Source organism: Pocillopora verrucosa, chromosome 4 (assembly GCF_036669915.1).
Source record: "Pocillopora verrucosa isolate sample1 chromosome 4, ASM3666991v2, whole genome shotgun sequence".
Lineage (NCBI taxonomy): Eukaryota > Metazoa > Cnidaria > Anthozoa > Scleractinia > Pocilloporidae > Pocillopora > Pocillopora verrucosa.
This window is the reverse complement of record NC_089315.1, coordinates 14,125,007-14,142,297: the sequence shown is the minus strand read 5'-3', so window position 1 is coordinate 14,142,297 and position 17,291 is coordinate 14,125,007. Positions and strand designations below refer to the sequence as shown.

Below are 17,291 nucleotides of genomic sequence, written 5' to 3'. Positions count from 1 at the left end.
TATTGGTGATGTTATTACTGCTATTATTAGTATTAGTATTATTTTGTGCTCAGTTGATTGCAGCGAGAGTAATTCTCGATTGAGCTATATCGTTTCCCGTTGGAACTTTTTCCCTCTGTTTCTTTATTTGGTTGAATAAATCACAGACAGGTTTACGACTCTATTACCGAAGATAACCATCTCACAGCTGGAGCTTGGGCTTCTTGTGAATAAATGAGATCTGTTCGTGCTTAGACACCCACACAGCCAGAGCATAAATTGTAAGTTCCGTTGCGTTAAGCGAATTGAGGTATTGCTACTCTCCCTGGATAGGATAATAGTCCACCGAAGGCTACCCCATTCCATTTCCCCCCCCCCCCCCCCTCTCCGCCAGCATTTTGTTTCCCTGACGGGTCACGGGTACCCATTCATACTCTTGGGTGGGTGGTTAGAGGCACTGTTAGAGGAAGGTTGTCTTGTCCAAGAACACACACAATGAAATGGCTAGGGCTCGACTCCGAACCTGCAGACCAGAAGTCCGCCAATTAGTGGGCCATCGTGTATCCCACGAATTGACCCTTAAATGACTGCTTGAACCAAAACAACGTCTTTTTTCCGCTTGATTAAAATGTCTTCCTGCACGTGGCCGCACCCCCATCTTCCCACCATTGGCGCCAAAGGACGTCATTTCCGGCTCGATCGCTGAAGAATTACTTTGACGCATGAAATAAGAAGGTTTGCGGGTGGCGAGAAATCTAACACTGAGTTGACCGCGTGTTTCTGCAAAGTTTCCGCGTTTTCATCGCGCGTAACAAAAATTCGCGTGTTGACCGGGGGGAAATTGGGAACGAAAACTATCCCAAGATGGCGGATGAAGTGTGTGGTTTGATAGAGTTTTCTCGTTTGGCTTGTTACCAACCTCAGGACGGAAACGGGGATCTCATTATTATTTTATAAGATGCTGACCCTCCTCTTTTGATATTTGAATGCTACAATGGACGAAAATCATCACAAAAACCAGACCACGTTTCAATGTCTCAGCAGTCAGTGTACAGACAGCATTCATACCAAAGGTAAGGGAAAACTCTGAAACTTCTTGTTATGAAGACAGCTTTATACTTTTACTATGTCTGCTCTTCTGGAATTATTGAAAGAGTAACTTTTAACCTGTTAAAATCATTATTTCGCCTTTTTGAAGTGCCTTGTTTCTGAATTCTTGGTTTTATCCAAACAACTCTGCAAATTATTTAACAAGCTATTAAGGACTTTTTCCATGTTCGCATAGCCTCATCTATGTACACGGGGAGTAGAAAGAATTCAAGAAAATTATGCAAACCTCTGAGAATTCTCCCAAGTGGCTAGCTCACACTGACTGGCTATCTATGTTTGACTGCTTGATGGACTCTGACCGATGAATTGACTGAATTACTGAAATGCTTTTACACAACTAGCTGATCAACTAACTGACTATGTGACTTTGTGCATGACCTAGTGATCGTAGACTACCTGCCTAACAGTCTGATATACTTACTGCCCAACCGACTGACTAATTGAATGAATGACCAATGGAATGAAAAGTGAATTATGTGGCTGAATGAATTACTGCCTGACAAATTTCGAAATGGACCATCAGACTCACCAACTGACTGCCAAAAATCAAATGACTGATGAAATGATTCAATCGCTGAATGTCCAACTGAATGTCTGGCAAATTGAGTGACAGCCTGAGTAAGTGACAGATTGACTGACCTTTTGATATCTAGTGGACTGACTCATAGGTGGACTTGTGCAATTATGTGCATCCCATATGCAGAGATTTCTTATAATGTTTTCTAGTGAACATGCACATGGAGCCATCTGGGTGATATGATAGATAATGTGACTCTGCATCCTCGATGGCAATGGCAGTTATTTCAACAAAGTAAAATTTCTCTTTCCTTCTTCTGTTGGTGGAATAAAGAATGCATTGTACCAAGGGAATGAAATTCATTCTCACAGGTATTGGAAGATAGTACAAAATAATTCAGGCAAGAAAACTGTTATAAAATACTTGTCAGAGTTAGTGATAAATTTAAGGGGAAAATGTTGATCCAGTTATGTGTAGGTTCAGGGATAAACAAAATGTAGATTTGCTGTAAGAGAAATCTTTTGAAAATTTGAAGATTTCTAAAATTTTCAAATGCTGCAGTTCATAAATTACATATGATTACCTGTAAATGTTGGCCCAAGCTCCAGATTTTCAAGGTTTGGAAGCTCATTGACTGGTTAACTAGGTTTCTTGAATTCCTGGTAGACTGACTGATTGACTGATGCACTCACTGCCTAAAATGCTTACTATCTGACTAGTCAGCTGAGCGACTGGATGTGTAACTAACTTGCTCACTGATTGACTGAGGGACTAAATGACTGACAGACTGACCTGTTGACTGATTGAGGGACTGAATGTGTGATGGAAAAAGAATTTCACCAATTGACAGAATAGTGAATTGGGTAGCCAACTGACATGGTGGTGAGTAACTGACTGTCAGACTAAGTGACCCACCTGACTGTGTGACTTGTGCAGATCACTAGCAGACTAAATCAGGGGCTGACCAATGATGAAATACATTATGTGTATGTAAGCTATGGCTTAAGTTACTGACTGATCAAGTCAGTAATACTGAAATTATTTTTCCATCACACATGCAGTCTCTCAATCAGTCAACAGGTCAGTCTGTCAGTCATTTAGTCAGTCAGTCAATCAGTAAGACTGTTGAACTGACTTTCACAAGTTAAATAAGTGACTGACTGCCTGAATAGCTGGTGACTAACTGACTGATGTATGGATTGACAGTTAAGTGGACCAACTGATAGACTGTGTGAATAACTAACCAGTTGAAGAACTAGTGGCCTGACTGGGTGATTACATGATTGACTATACTGTAGCTGACTGAGTGAGTGATAGACACACTGATTTGATGGCTGAATGACTGTCTGGCAAATGGACTAACAAGTGGAGTAACTGGCTGACTGAAAGAGTGATTGTCTGACTCAGTGATTGTTTATCTGACCTTATGGCCAGATGGTTGACTGATGACGTGTGTGATTAATTGACTGACTGAGCAAGTGACCTTTTGACAAAATCAACTGGTGGACTGACTTGCTGACTGATTCAGTGACTGACTGATTCAGTGACTGCCCAACTGACCCTAAGGCCAGATGGCTGACTGGCTGAATTTGTGATTGATTGACTGAATGAGCATCCAACTGATTTGCTAAATTACCTACTGGTGGACTAATCACTTGTCTGTCTGTCTGACTCACTGACTGTTTGTTAATGGGATAAATTACTGTATGAGTGACTAGGTTGCTGAACAATTTATTGGCTGGTCATTCGATTTTTCTGACTCTGCCTGAGAGCATTGACCGTTCACAGCCAAGGATTGTAAGGGAGAACTTTAAAGTGGCTAAATTTTTATTGACATGATAAGTTTTCAATATTTGTCTATCTAAGATCTGTTAGTTAGAAAATTAAGATCCGTTGAACTAGTGAATTTGCTAATCTCGTGTCCACTCCAAGGTGTTGAATTCTTCTGGGCTACTTGGTAACAACGTACTACTCAAAAAAGGTCTGCTGTTCGTTTAACTGTTTACGAAGATATTGTATTCTGATGACATCTGCGCGTAGAATACCTACATGTAATTTCTGAACATTGCGTGAAACAGCAGGACAGTCTTTGCACAACCTATTTTCTTTTAAGGGCAGTATGTATTGCAAAGGCATGAAGATGTAATGTCATTAAGTATTCCACACCCTTGGCTTTTTGAAAATCCAAGATAGGAGGAGCTTGTTCTTGCGCACTGATCATGACAGAGAGGTTCGGTTTTGGCGCGCAAAAATCCAAGTTGATAAGAAACATCATAATAGAGTTACTTCATCAATTCCAAGGTTGGAATTTTAGTAAGGATGTAAGTCTTTCTTCAAGCTGGGAGGGGTAGGGACATTTTCATTGGTGGAGTTATGAATTACAGGTAGGACAGTTAAGGAGAAATATAACAACAGACAGAAAGCTCTGTTCCCTTTGGCTCTACCTCTTTATTTTTCCTTTACTTTCTTGTTGTAGATTTTATGAAACATTGTTATGATATATCAACTGCTGTAATCTGCCCAATTTTGAAATCCACTTAGCTCTCAATAAATTTTTGCAGAAAGAACAGTGATTTATTGAGGGTTGCAGTCAGCAAGGAATTATGTGGGATGTCAGCGTGGTTGGAAAGGTACAATATGATGCAGGCTCTCATGGCCTAAGCTTTTCTTGGTCCGTGAGGAAGTTTTAGACCTTGAGCAACACGAGTCAGTCATAGGAATGAGACGGGTCTAGTAACAAAACTCTCCCCAACTTGTCTCAAATCTCCCCGTGGATGGCCGGAGGAATGCGCGTCCTGCTGCACTAAAAATGAGAGCCTTCTCGCACGCTAGCAAGAGAAGAGCTTTGCATCCTAGATATCCCAAACAGAAACCAAATCTTCAAATTCACAAGTACTCATGCATCGTCTTCGCCGAGTATCTGCTTCAAGAATAAACCTCTTGGCCAGATTGTGCAACTGGAAAAACAGTTCGGATTTTAATCCCGCTTGTGAGGTCGTGATCCTAGCTATAAATTACGTTAGAAACAAGCTGTGATTTTAATCAATAGCCGGTTTTACAACAAAGACGCAAAAATCGTTTGGATGGACAAGTCTTCTCAGTGTGAAAACGGAACGAGCAAAATTTGAACATAGTCATCTTACTTTGTTCGTCTGTTGACTGTTAAGACTAATTTAAGATAAAGAACCCAAAAAAAACCGCATGGGTTAGCTTTGAGAAAATGTTTGAATTTTATGTTCACGCTGCATTTCGTGATTAACGCGAACAGAAATTCAAGTGCATAACGACACTTGTAGAATCCAAATTCGATACCAAGAGTAAATTTCACTTTGGGCTGAAGAAAATTTCAACCTTGGTAGGAAGATGAAAGTTGATGATAAGTAATTATCGTAGATATAAGTGAAGTTTTTATAGTTCTTTTTTTCCTGCGCATGCTCGCATTCTTCCTCAAAGATGCCCTAAAGATTACCAATTTAAAAAAGTCAGGGAAGACGATATTCTTTCTGTGCTATTTTTTTTACATAGTTGTCAATAAGTGTGCATGTCTAAATGTGATCAGTGTCGTTGAACATTAAATTACGATTCTCGTGTTCTTTAACTCTTTCAGATACAGCGAGGATTTCAGCTCTAGAAGAATATCAAGAGAGACGAAAAAAACTATTTGTTGGTGAGTTAAATTTTTTTCATTTGAAATCTGGGTAACTGTAGAAATGAACACTTTTGCATCCGCAGATATATTTAGTAGTAGTTGAGTGTGATTAACTTGAACCAGAGATGCTGAATTATGCATTATTTTTCCACCATGTCATTTTACCAAATGCAGTCATAACAATGCGCAAAATATGCCATGTATTTCACCGGAGAGCAAGGCAAAACTACGGAGCAACAAAATGGCTGCTTTGAACGATCTAAAATTTGTTTGTTTTGTTTTTGTGAAATGATTGTGGAATAGTAAATCCCTTATTCGATGGTTTAACTTGTAATGCGAGCAGATATTTTGCTTAGTACTTGTATTTCTCCTCGCCCCTTCGGGGCTTGGAAAAAATACTACACAACTTGCAAAATATCCGCTTGTAATACATGTTAAACCATCGAATAAGATGTATACATTTCTCGCTTACTTTTACTCTTCCAGGTACCGCAAAGAATATGTCCAAAGAGAAGATCAATGAATAAAGGGGGTAAGTTTCTAAAGAAACTGTGGTGCTGCGTCAGTTCATTTAGTCTCGTTCAGCAGAAAATCAGAAGTTGTGGATTGTTTTTGTAAATTGCTCGCTCATTTTTCCTCTTGTAGATACCACAAAGATTACAAGTTTGATAGGAACGGCAAGGAAGACTAAAAAACACTAAAGGAAAAATATCCGTCATAAAGTGAAAATCTCAATTTAGTGTCAGCATTTAGGATTTCTACTTCGTTTCCATTTTGAAAATGTAATTTTGAGGTGCGTTTTGATTAAAAGAGGGAAAAGAAGAAACGAAAAGTGTTAGCGTTGAAAGGAAGGAGAAATTCAACGCTCCAAATTCTCGCATGTGAGACTTGCTCATTTACATACACTCACAAAGTACAATCAGACAGGTTGTATTTATTGTGACTTCAATTTTACAGTATTTGCAGAATTAAGAAATGCACAAAAAACGACGCAGACCGGTCCACCATCCCCTACTTGTATCTTACCTTGCGGATGTCATGGAAAAGTTAACATCTCAAGCAAGAGACCGAGGAAAAATGTCAACCTTGGATGAGACAAAAAATCGGGGGTCGATCCGCCACCGTCCCCCACCGCACCCACCTCTTATAGACAGTTCTTTTGTAGTTTTAATACAAGTTTAACATTGTGGTACGACATATCGTAATAATCATGTGTCTTAACACACGCATGTGTTTTAAAAGACGTAGTTTACCACAAGGATAAACTTGTCTTAATACTACAAAATAACTGTCTATAAGAGGCGGGTGTGGTGGGGGACGGTGGCGGATCGACCCCTGATTTTTTTGTCCCATCCGAGGTTGACAAATTTCCTCGGTCACTTGCTTGACATCTGTAAAGTAAGATAAAGAGACCCTCAGAGATAACTGGGAAGTAAAGAGGATGAATAAACGAATTATAATAGCGATTTATCTGCTGGATGGTGATTACCCGCTAGACCCCAATTTTTGCTTTCCTTCCAGGATTGATTTTTTTACCTGGTGTCTTGCTTGAGATGGTCATTCCTCCAACTTGTACTGAGAAACAGTTCAACTTTGTGCTTAAGTATAAAACAAGTGTCTAATGCTGATGAACAGATGGGGGAGGCACACAATATAGCCCCCACATTATTTGAGGTGGCCGAGTTACTTCTTTTTTCAAGATGGTTGTTCGTTTTAGATATAGACTCATTTGGTTTCTTTTACTTCATGCCCACAATAGATTGACTAAATCTTGACATAATTCTTTTCTCCTTCATTAAACGCCTAAACCGCGCGATCTATGAAAACAACTCTGAAGAAAAAAAAAAACGATCACACAAGCCTGGGTGCCGAGTTGGCGGCATAGTGCTAGGGAAATAAGATGGACAGAAAAAACTTACCGTCTCTCCACATCGTTTTCTCTTCTTAGAGAAAGCCAACACTATGGGTCCAACGACCAACGACCCATAAAATAGGGCATAAGTGGGGTGATGGCTATTTTTATCATTTTACGGCTAGGGTATATTTCTTTACATTTACGTTACGTTTAAAAGAAAAATTGTTAAGGTTAAATATTTTTTACGACTACCGGTTAAGATTTGTCAATTTCTATGCCTTACGGCTTAACCTTTTTGCCGTTTCAAGTGTATGGGTTAACCCCATTAAGATCCTCTTAAAGCTTAAAAATCGGTTGATGATGAAAAAAAATAAATTCTTCACTCCTAAGATAAGGAAAGGGAAAAAAGGATATCCTTTCTCTTTGTTTTTTAGTGAACCAAGTCTGGTAGCATCCCAGATCAAGACTGAGGAAGAGATTTTCTGGGTGAAGCCAACTCCATTCGAGGTCAGCTATTAGTCACCCTTCTCTTGTACACAGTTCCAGATCCGTTCGGCAAAGCAAGACAGTCCAGTTTCCAAAACAGTTTTCACACACTTCTCTTGTTTTTTGGTGGACCAAGTCTTAGCATCGCAGGTCAAGAATGAGGAAGAGATTTTCTGGGTGAAGCCGAATCCATTCGAGGTCAGCTATTAGTCACTCATCTCTTACACACAGTTCAAGATCTGCTTAGTACAGCAAGACAGTCCCGTTTCCAAAACAGTTTTCACACTCTTCTCCTTGTTTTTTGGTGGACCAAGTCTGATAGCATTCCAGATCAAGAATGAGGAAGACATTTTCTGGGTGAAGCCGACTCCATTCGAGGTCAGCTATTAGTCACCCATCTCTTGCACACAGTTCAAGATCTGTTTAGTACAGCAAGACAGTCCCGTTTCCGAAACAGTTTTCACACTCTTCTCCTTGTTTTTTGGTGGACCAAGTCTGGTAGCATCCCAGATCAAGACTGAGGAAGAGATTTCCTGGGTGAAGCCAACTCCATTCGAGGTCAGCTATTAGTCACCCTTCTCTTGTACACAGCTCAAGATCCGTTCAGCAAAGCAACACAGTCCAGTTTCCAAAATAGTTTTCACACACTTCTCTTTTTTTTTGGTGGACCAAGTCTTAGCATCACAGATCAAGAATGAGGAAGACATTTTCTGGGTGACACCGACTTCATTCAAGGTAAGCCATTAGTCACCCATGTCTTACACGCAGTTCAAGATCTGTTTAGTACAGCAAGACTGTCCAGTTTCCAAAACAGTTTTCACACACTTCTCTTTGTTTTTTGGTGGACCAATTCTGATAGCATCCCAGATCAAGACTGAGGAAGAGATTTTCTGGGTGAAGCTGACGCCATTCGAGGTCAGCTATTAGTCACCCATCTCTTGTACACAGTTCCAGATCCATTCTATGCAGCAATATAGTCCAGTTCCCAAAATAGTTTTCACCATCTTCTCTTTGTTTTTTGGTGGACCGAGTCTTACCATTTTAGATCAAGTTTGGGGAAGAGACTTAACAGGTGAAGCTGGCTCCACTGAGGCTCAGCTATTAGTCACCTGTCACTTGTACACAGCTCAAGATCCTTTCAGTGCATACAGGCAGTCCAGTTTCTGAAAAAGTTTTTGTATTTTAGTGGACCAAGTCTTATCATACCAGTTCAAGTTTAAGGAAGAGACTAAATGGGTGAAGTTGAATCCACTGGGGATTAGGTATTTCTTCCTTTTCTCTTGTACAAAGTCCACGATCCAATCAGGGAATGCAGACAGTACTGTGGCCTAAACATCTTTTCCCTTTTTTGATGGACTAAGTCTTTGCATCACAAAACCGGACAAAAAAAAGAAGAATTTTTTTTGGTGAAACCAATTCTTTTGTGGGTCAGCTATTACTGACCCATGCAGACTGTCCCATGGCCTAAAAAGCTTTTCCTTTTCTTCTTTTTTAAATACATTCATACTCACTTGCATATTTACAGTGGCTTTCTCCACCATGACAAAAAATCTTCTTCTTCCTTATCCTATGCAGAAGAAAATTATTAATGGACATTTCAGCAATGTTGTATTTCTATTTCTATACTAATGCACTTTAATGCAGTAATGTAACACAGCTGTAGAGCTTACCATACAGCACTAAGACTTCTGCTTATTTGATCAGTAATTTACTAAATGAGTACAAAAATGCAGTTTTGTCAAACAAAATTTGACACTTACAGGAGTTTCTTTAAAAGAATGATAACTGTGTTACAAAAAAGAGAAAATTGGTTTTCTAAGTGGATATTCATTTGTCAGTCACCATTTGTCAGTCACCAAATACTGCTAAGTTTTTCCCCCACCCAAAACTTTTTCATATACATGTACTTCTGATTAATTAAATTCTAAAAAGTCTGGTCAACAAAGGTTTCCATATATAGCAAAAAGATTTCCCTTTAATAAGAATCAAGAATGACTTCTTTATATCATGAGCCAGGAGAGAAAGCCAACTGTTTGTAGCACAATAAACCCACAAATGTTGATGTTTTCTCTATTTTAACTGTCCTCTGCCCCTTTTGGGGCTTCATTACCAACATTGGCTGAAAGTTATGAACCTTGTGAGTCCGCTCTATGCACTTTTTTTCGTACTCAGGATCAAAGTGGGTAAGCCTATGCAGGAAAGATGGGCCAATCCTGCCCACTCGGGAAGCCAATCAGAACACTGGATTCGCCCCATGTTGCCAATGGGTGCTGCCAGCTATTTAATAACAAAATGTATATACTTACTTTAGATTTTTAGACCTCCATATCCATTAATTTGAAAGGCAAAGTTTTATGTGTTATTTCAATCATTTTCAGCTATTGTCAACCAATTCACTGAATTAAGATGCTTACCTGTATAACTCAGTGCCATCTTCTGAAACATTGTCAACGGATCAATCCACTTTGTATCTTTTTCCCACTAAAAAAAAAAATTAAAGATTTACATGTAATTCCAGCAGGTCCTCACCCTTTCACTCCCGGGATCTCATTAGTAATCCTTGCTACTGTCTGCTATGCAATTCTTATTATGTTAGTTCAGATAATTTGGTATTGGATCAACTACAGCAGTAATAATAATCTCATGTTATAAGGAGAAATTCTGTCTTGGTCACTCATGGGAGTTAAAGGGGTAACAATATTGAGAACTCCAGTGCCAGCAATATAAAAAGCCATTAATAATAGTAATTGGACCAAGAGGAGTCCAATTTGGACTGTAATCATACAAGTGATTAAAAAGATTGGACAACTGCTTGTCAATCACAAGTATGATTACAGACAGAATTGGACTACACCAAGTCCTGTTACCAATTAATCATAAACGTACCTTATTTTTTTGTAAATTTACGTATCGCATTCCTTGTTTTGTGTTATTTTGTTTTTGTTTCTGCTTTTTGTTTCACGTTAAAAATGTTATGCAGAAAAAAAACCTGTGAGCAAATAACAAAATAAAACAATAACAACAACATGAAACTCATCACAGAGTGTACTTGTCTGTCGATCAGCCATTAGCTAAGTTATAAGTGGGTCAGCCAACTAGTCAGTCAGTAGATAATTCAGTCAGTCAGTCAAACTTGTATTGTGTCAGGTAATTGTATTGTTACAGGTGTAAAATGCAGCAAATGGGAGATAACAATTCACTTGGGTAAAATCAACTACAACTGACATCCTGTCAGGTGACAGACACATTAAGATACTTACCCTAGGCTGAGGAACTGCGGGGGAAATTGGTTCCATTTTCACAATTTCCCTGCCACAACCAGTGCACCACAGTGATCCACATTTTTGGAAGAAAATTTGAGCTCCTGTCATTAGAACCTTAGAGAGCAACACAAACAGTTTGTATTTTTACCATATGTTCTGACTAAGAAGTGCAAAGGTTTTTCTCTTTTGCTTGCTCATAAGTTTTAGTTTAGTTGCAGAGTTTCCTACTCTATATACATGTATAAAGTCGACATGGTTTACTGTCTACATCTTTGAATTCTTCTAATAACATTTCCCGACAAGGTAAAATATTGCAGCTCATATGCATCCTCGAATGTGGAGGAACCCCTCATAACCTTAATTTACCGTGTATAGCTCGCTTTTGAGCTTTATTTCATCATGATATCTGAGTGTTTAAGTCTTACCAAGTTTCATTGCAGAAGTAAGCAAATCTTTCCGATCCACTTTTGCTGTTCATAAGGGCTTCGGTCTTCAAAAACGTGCATTTAGTCGCCAAAAATTCATAAAAGAGCCCAAAACTCGTTTAAACGCTCTAAACATCGCACAGGTCTTTGTAAAACGAGGAATAGTCCTGATTTTGCAGACAACTTATCCTCCACGTGCAGTTAAACCTTGAGGTTTTTCATAAAAAGCCGCCATTTCAAAAACCGAGTTTTCTGGGAACGAGATTACGTTGACGTCAGGGACCACCGGAAGAACTGCTTTGAAGGAGAGAGGAAAGAGAAAAATCTTGAGATCAGGATAAAAGGGGTTTAGAAGTAATCCGGATGTAGGTGGGACTCCTACACTCAAGTATCCTCTTCCAATGAAAAAATGCCGAGGCAATTCTGACTTGGTGCAACAGCAGTTCCCATCCCCCTTAAGAGCCCGTGATTACTGACCTTCATAAAAATTAATTCATCAAGCTATCAAAATTGATTTTCATCTTGTGTACTCTATTTAGGATTTATTAGTTCTTAGATTCATTGGTCTGTCAAGGTACCGACCATTTTACAAATCAAACGATCAGTCATTCTATGATTTTTTTTTTTAGGGGGGGGGGGGAGGTAGGGGCATTTTGGCTTCATTTTGCCGAATGATTTGGGGATAGGTTGATTTTTTTCTGCTCTACAGAGTGTAGTTTTAAAATATTTTTGAATCATTGCCTTTCTTCGTTAAAATTAGACTGTGCAATTGTAAAACTTCCTGTAAACAACGCATAACATTTTTTTACTGTTTTGTTTCAGTTTGCAAAGTTCAAAACTATCCGGAAATCAAAGAGCATTAAAGTATAGCCATGGGCATTCAAAAAATGCGAAGATTATCCCAAGTAATGCGTTATTTGAGAAAAGGTCACCTTCTTGTTTAAGTTTTTATATTCTTTTCTCTTATTCACAAGTGCCTTTAGAATCTTTGCAATCCACTTAACGAAAAGGGTCTTTTCAAAATTGTAACTGAATTAAAAATGAAATTTTGGGGGGGCAATAATGTGCAAATTGCTGTAAAAATAAACTGAAATAAGTTCACGTTCAGCGACTGCTAGATTTCGTTGCCAAGAGGGATTCTTTTGACCCCAAACAGGGCAAACTATTTGCACATTGTAGGTATGCCAAAGAAACTTCAGTTGTCTGCAAGAAAACGAACACTGTCTCAAAATTTCTTCTTTACAAAGGCTGGTCATGCAAACCTTCTTTTCTTGAATAAACTGTTAAACACACTTGAACCAACACAAGCTTGTTTGTTTGAACATATATCAGATGTTCCTTTCAGAGCAGTTTCTTTAGAAAACGTGCGGCCGCGTTTCTTGCCTCGACTCGCCACTTACGTAAATATTTAGTTATGATATTCATTGTGAAATTCTAGGATTTTTTGATGTCATTTTATTGTATTTATATTGTATTTTTTACGTTTCTATTAGCATGTAGAAGGTGATTTACAGATTAAAAGTACAATAACTATCTTAACTTCCATTTACTTAGAAGTCAATTTTATATGTAGAGCGTGTTCTGTTAACTTGGACTTTTCATCAATAACATTTCTAATTTTAATGCTTGTAATCCTCTTGAAAAATGATCATGAGCACGATATGAAGTGTGGTGCTGTTGTTGTTCAGATGAATGTTATCGAAAGGATGTCTTCCATCACTGATATCATTAACAAAAAAATTATTATCATTAATGAAAGAAAATTCATATAATAAGGTCTTGTAACCAAATTATATATTCGTAGAGATCTTCTTCATTCAACATTCGTTAAAATACTGTAAAAATTGTAGCCCTACACCCTGAGTTTCGATTTGTTCGAAAGACTCCCTTGTGTGGCACTGTGATGTTTATGCCCAGAAAAAACTTTTGTTCCATCTTTTTATATCTCAAAGGGAATGGATTTATTTGAAAAAGATTGTATCGCGTGCAACCCTGATGAACTGAAATATTGCTATGAAATGCTGAAACCCAAAGATCATATTCTCTGAAAGCATCGTGATAATTCAACATGCATTGGAAAAAATACAAAAAACAAAAAGATTAAGTGTAAACTGCAAAAACATGAAAATACCACTTAATGAAAGAGCCAAAAGAACGAAAAAAAAAACAGAATGACCTGAAGGCTTTTTAAGCGGGATGGAAGTGTTCGTTTTCGACCATTAGGCAAATTCTATGTCAATGAAATTCTCCCGAGGAAATTTGTACCAAGTGTAAGAACAATCCAGTCAGTTTCCACCCAAAAATTTTGCACTCCCAAAGAGGTTCAACGTTTTTTTTTATTTACTTTTCTCTTCTGATATTCCTTTCATTGAAGATTTACAGAAAATCATTATCACATAAAAAATAACTTATTTTGAGTTCTTTAGTTATTTGCGAAGTGCTGGTTCAGTGCAAATACACCTGGTTTGTGTGATTGTAGCTGAGAGAAATGGTGTTTCTATCGCATTCAGCCTTTTTAAACATGTCGTCTCATTCGGTCATGTTTCCTGTGACTTCTTCCCAACTGTACTAACAACAGTCACCCTGCGTTTTTGACATGTTATTGTTTGCAGTGTATGTTCTACAGGTTTATTGACCGTCTCTGTTGGTGAGTATTGTGGCCAAATAATGACTTTAATGAAAATGAACTTTTGATTAATATTCTTCGGAGCAGCAACAGTATAACACAGCGGCATTTTGAGTCAAACGCCTCTGCAAATGCTATTAATGAAGGTATTTTTGTAAATTAACTTTCCCCAAAAGTAGAAAACTGTTCCTCTACTACATACGAGTTTGAAATAAGCATGTTCATTGTTGACCCAATATTATGAATAAATTTATCTCTATGAATTATACATCCTTTCTTTGATTTAAAAAAAAAATGTTTCCCTGGTACATGTGTCTGAACTAAGACCAAATCTATGTATCTATATACTATCGAGCAAAATAAATGTATTTCTGTTAAGGAGTATTTCTTCAGATGAGGCAGAAAGTTCTGTCTGACGAGCGCTCAGGCGCGAAACTCAGAGTCACAGAGAATCGATGCGTCCTCTTTAATTCTTTAACCTATGTATAATGTCCTCGTAACGTAATAATTACTATTTTCCCAAGTACTATCAATCAAATTATTTTTTGAATGTTCGTTTTTTCCAGGATGAATTAATTGGTTGTTTGCTACAAATGTCTAAATTTAACGTGAAGGTAGATCAAAACTAACAACAATTTTGAAGACCAGTGATTTAAAATCCTACTTTGCATTTTCAATCCATTTTTAATTTTAAACCGCTTCTGATACTTTTTTTCTTAACAAAAGCTTGGAGGTTAGTCGATAGACACAAGTAATTTCTTATCTCTAAAATTATTTTCAGAACATAGAGAATTTAAAATAATAAGTCTGAGTGATTTCTCAGTCGATAATAAGCACCCAAAAACTTCTGTGTGGAAGTAATGCCATCTGATCTTCTCAGTTTTCTCCTCATTTTCGAATTTTCTTACAAGGTATTTGATGCTATAAAAAGCCTTGACAGTCTCTAAAACAACCTGTGAATTAACACGTAAAGAAAAAGGGAGAAGGTGGGGGGGGGGGGAGAGGGGAGGGTTTTAGGAGAGAGAATGAAAAGACAAGATAAAACATTTAGAACAGCTTTCTTTTCATTTTTCAGTATCAACTGTTGACACATCGGCGTTTAAAAAGAAAACGAAACCATTTAGAAGATGTGCATAGGCTATTTTATCGAAATGGGGGAGTGTTGAAGACACGTTTTCGCGGTTAATATTAGATGTCTACGTTTCGAGCGATAGTATAGAAGCTTGTGCAATTACGACCAAATGGTGTTTTTGCAAACTTTTGATTTCAACCAGATGTTTATTTACTGATGTCTATGGCTATGTATATCGTGTGAAATTTTGTGGCCATGGTCACGATTGGGGCAATCCTCGCCAAAGATTAGTCACCTAATCAGATTTATCTTCTAAGTCCATTAACGGAAAAGTTACAATGTTTTTGTTTTTCATGGGTCGGTGGATGCCAAGAAAGATTCAGAGAGTCCTTATGAAGATTATATCTATTTCAACGTTGACGCAGGAGGGATTTTAAAGTATAAAAACCTAGTTATGGATTTGTAACCGAATATGCTCCGGAATGGTGTCCATGTCTTGTCTTTTATCAACTCCTTCATGGATACATTAGCCAAAGATTTCTTGAAATAATTACTGTTTCTTTTAATTAGGTTGCGTCCTCAGTGTGATGTTCATATCTCCCAGATGAAAATATCCTGCTGTGACTCATTCATTCTTGCATATTTTATTTCCTAAGACTCTTTTCCTCTTCAGTTTGGGGTCATGAGGGATTTTTAGGGGGCATCTGCATGATTTGATAATAATCATGATGGTTAGACGAGATGGCAACTTCGCTGAGACGGAGATTTGCCTCAGCACTTGTGGCCGGATGTTAATCAATTAAAAGAGTACTAAAAAGGAAATTTCAATGGCGAAATGGACGGAGAGTTCTTGGCGCAAAACTTATCGTCGCCGACTATACTGATAATAGACTCTTCTGCAAATTGATGACTGAAAATTAAAACCACTAAACAGCAAACTATCCAGTAAATTTACACCAGAACCCAAACAAGCGCCTTTTATTCCATTATCCTTCGAAATTCCATTTAGCCATATGTTGTTTTAGCGGATAAAATGTAAGTTTAGTTCTGAAAAAAAATGCGGACATTGTTATAGTTTGGGGTTTCTTGCTATATCCTGATTCTTGTAAACGGCTCTTAATGTACATTATCTCCGTCTTTAATGTCTCCAATAACATTAGTTATGGTGAGTTGCATGATATTTTCAGTACGTGCCTCCAAATTGAACCTCAAACGTCCTTGCAGTGAGAATGAGGATTATTTTCTCATAGGGTGAATGAATGTCTCAAATGAGTGGCTTAAATCCTTTGAAGTTACGCAATTGAAAGCTTTTCCTGAGAAGGCTAAAGATGAGATTTTGCAACATTTGTGGGCAACAGTAATTTCACGCGAGTATGATTAGGATTTCCTCAGTTTTTGTGCTGATTGGCTCACTCCGGAGCAATAAATTAATTAATCTACAGCGATATCAACCAACCGGTTATGGAACCCTTATCCATATTTCGGTCAATTACTGCAATCAATAAATTGAAAAAAAGGCAAATTTTGAGTTCGGTTGTCTATAGATTTCCCCATACGGCACGAGCGCGGAACGCAGGAAAATTCATAGGCGGGCCCCACGAGGATTCGAACCCCAGACCTACGGATTTCTCTGTACGACGCTCCATGCACCACTAACCAACAGAAAACTTGTTCGTGAGCCAGGTTATACATTATTTCCGCAAGACACTTACGACAAAGCTGATCGTAACAGGATGATGGATGCTTTTCACATTTGCACAGGGTATCAGCTATCAGGTTTATGGGTCATTCAATTTACAGTATTGGTGGAAAACTGATAGGTTTTAAAAGAGGAACTATTTCCTACTTTGCAGTTGCAACGAATGCTTGCTTAAAAGCTTTTTAGTGTGTCTACATTTTCTTGTAATGGGATACCTTTAAGATGAACAGTATAGCGATCAGCGTCAATAAGTCACGTTCATAGACTAAAGGCAATCTTACCCTTTGAAGTAAGACGACTGTAGTAGACTTTAGAATTCGAACTGCCTCGGGTTATAATAAAACACAACCATACTGTGTAATATTTTATCTCAATGGCTCTAAACGCGGCCAGCTTTTCTAATAAAAGATCGTAGGTAAGATCTCATGCCTGCTGAAAAAAAAACTCCTTTTTAAACCATTAATCAAAGAGCTCTCCCCCTTAGGGCATTTTAAAACTTATATGAATCAACGGCTTATAGGTGAATGATCACAGAGCTCCATCAGCAGGGTCAAAAGTGAGAAATTGATTGTAACAATCTCTTAGAGCCTATGAAGAAAATTTCACGACA

General features: G+C 38.0%; 2 long non-coding RNA genes across 5 annotated transcripts; one reads left to right on the top strand and one right to left on the bottom strand.

Moving 5' to 3' along the window:
• The first annotated feature begins 836 nt into the window (after positions 1 to 836).
• On the top strand, positions 837 to 6,280 carry LOC131772947 (uncharacterized). The gene is made up of 5 exons (XR_010717307.1): positions 837 to 1,052; positions 4,168 to 4,236; positions 5,214 to 5,273; positions 5,742 to 5,787; positions 5,901 to 6,280. It is a non-coding gene; the product is annotated as an uncharacterized lncRNA (long non-coding RNA).
• A 360-nt stretch (positions 6,281 to 6,640) lies between these two features.
• On the bottom strand, positions 6,641 to 11,825 carry LOC131772892 (uncharacterized). Of its 4 annotated transcripts, none has more exons than XR_010717310.1 (4): positions 11,285 to 11,825; positions 10,011 to 10,973; positions 9,108 to 9,163; positions 6,641 to 8,759 (listed from the first exon to the last, which is right to left on the bottom strand). It is a non-coding gene; the product is annotated as an uncharacterized lncRNA (long non-coding RNA). The 4 variants fall into 4 exon arrangements; XR_010717309.1 differs by having other exon boundaries at positions 6,641 to 9,163; positions 10,011 to 10,585; positions 10,857 to 10,973; XR_010717311.1 differs by having other exon boundaries at positions 6,641 to 9,163; positions 10,011 to 10,077; positions 10,857 to 10,973.
• Between the last annotated feature and the right edge of the window lie 5,466 nt (positions 11,826 to 17,291).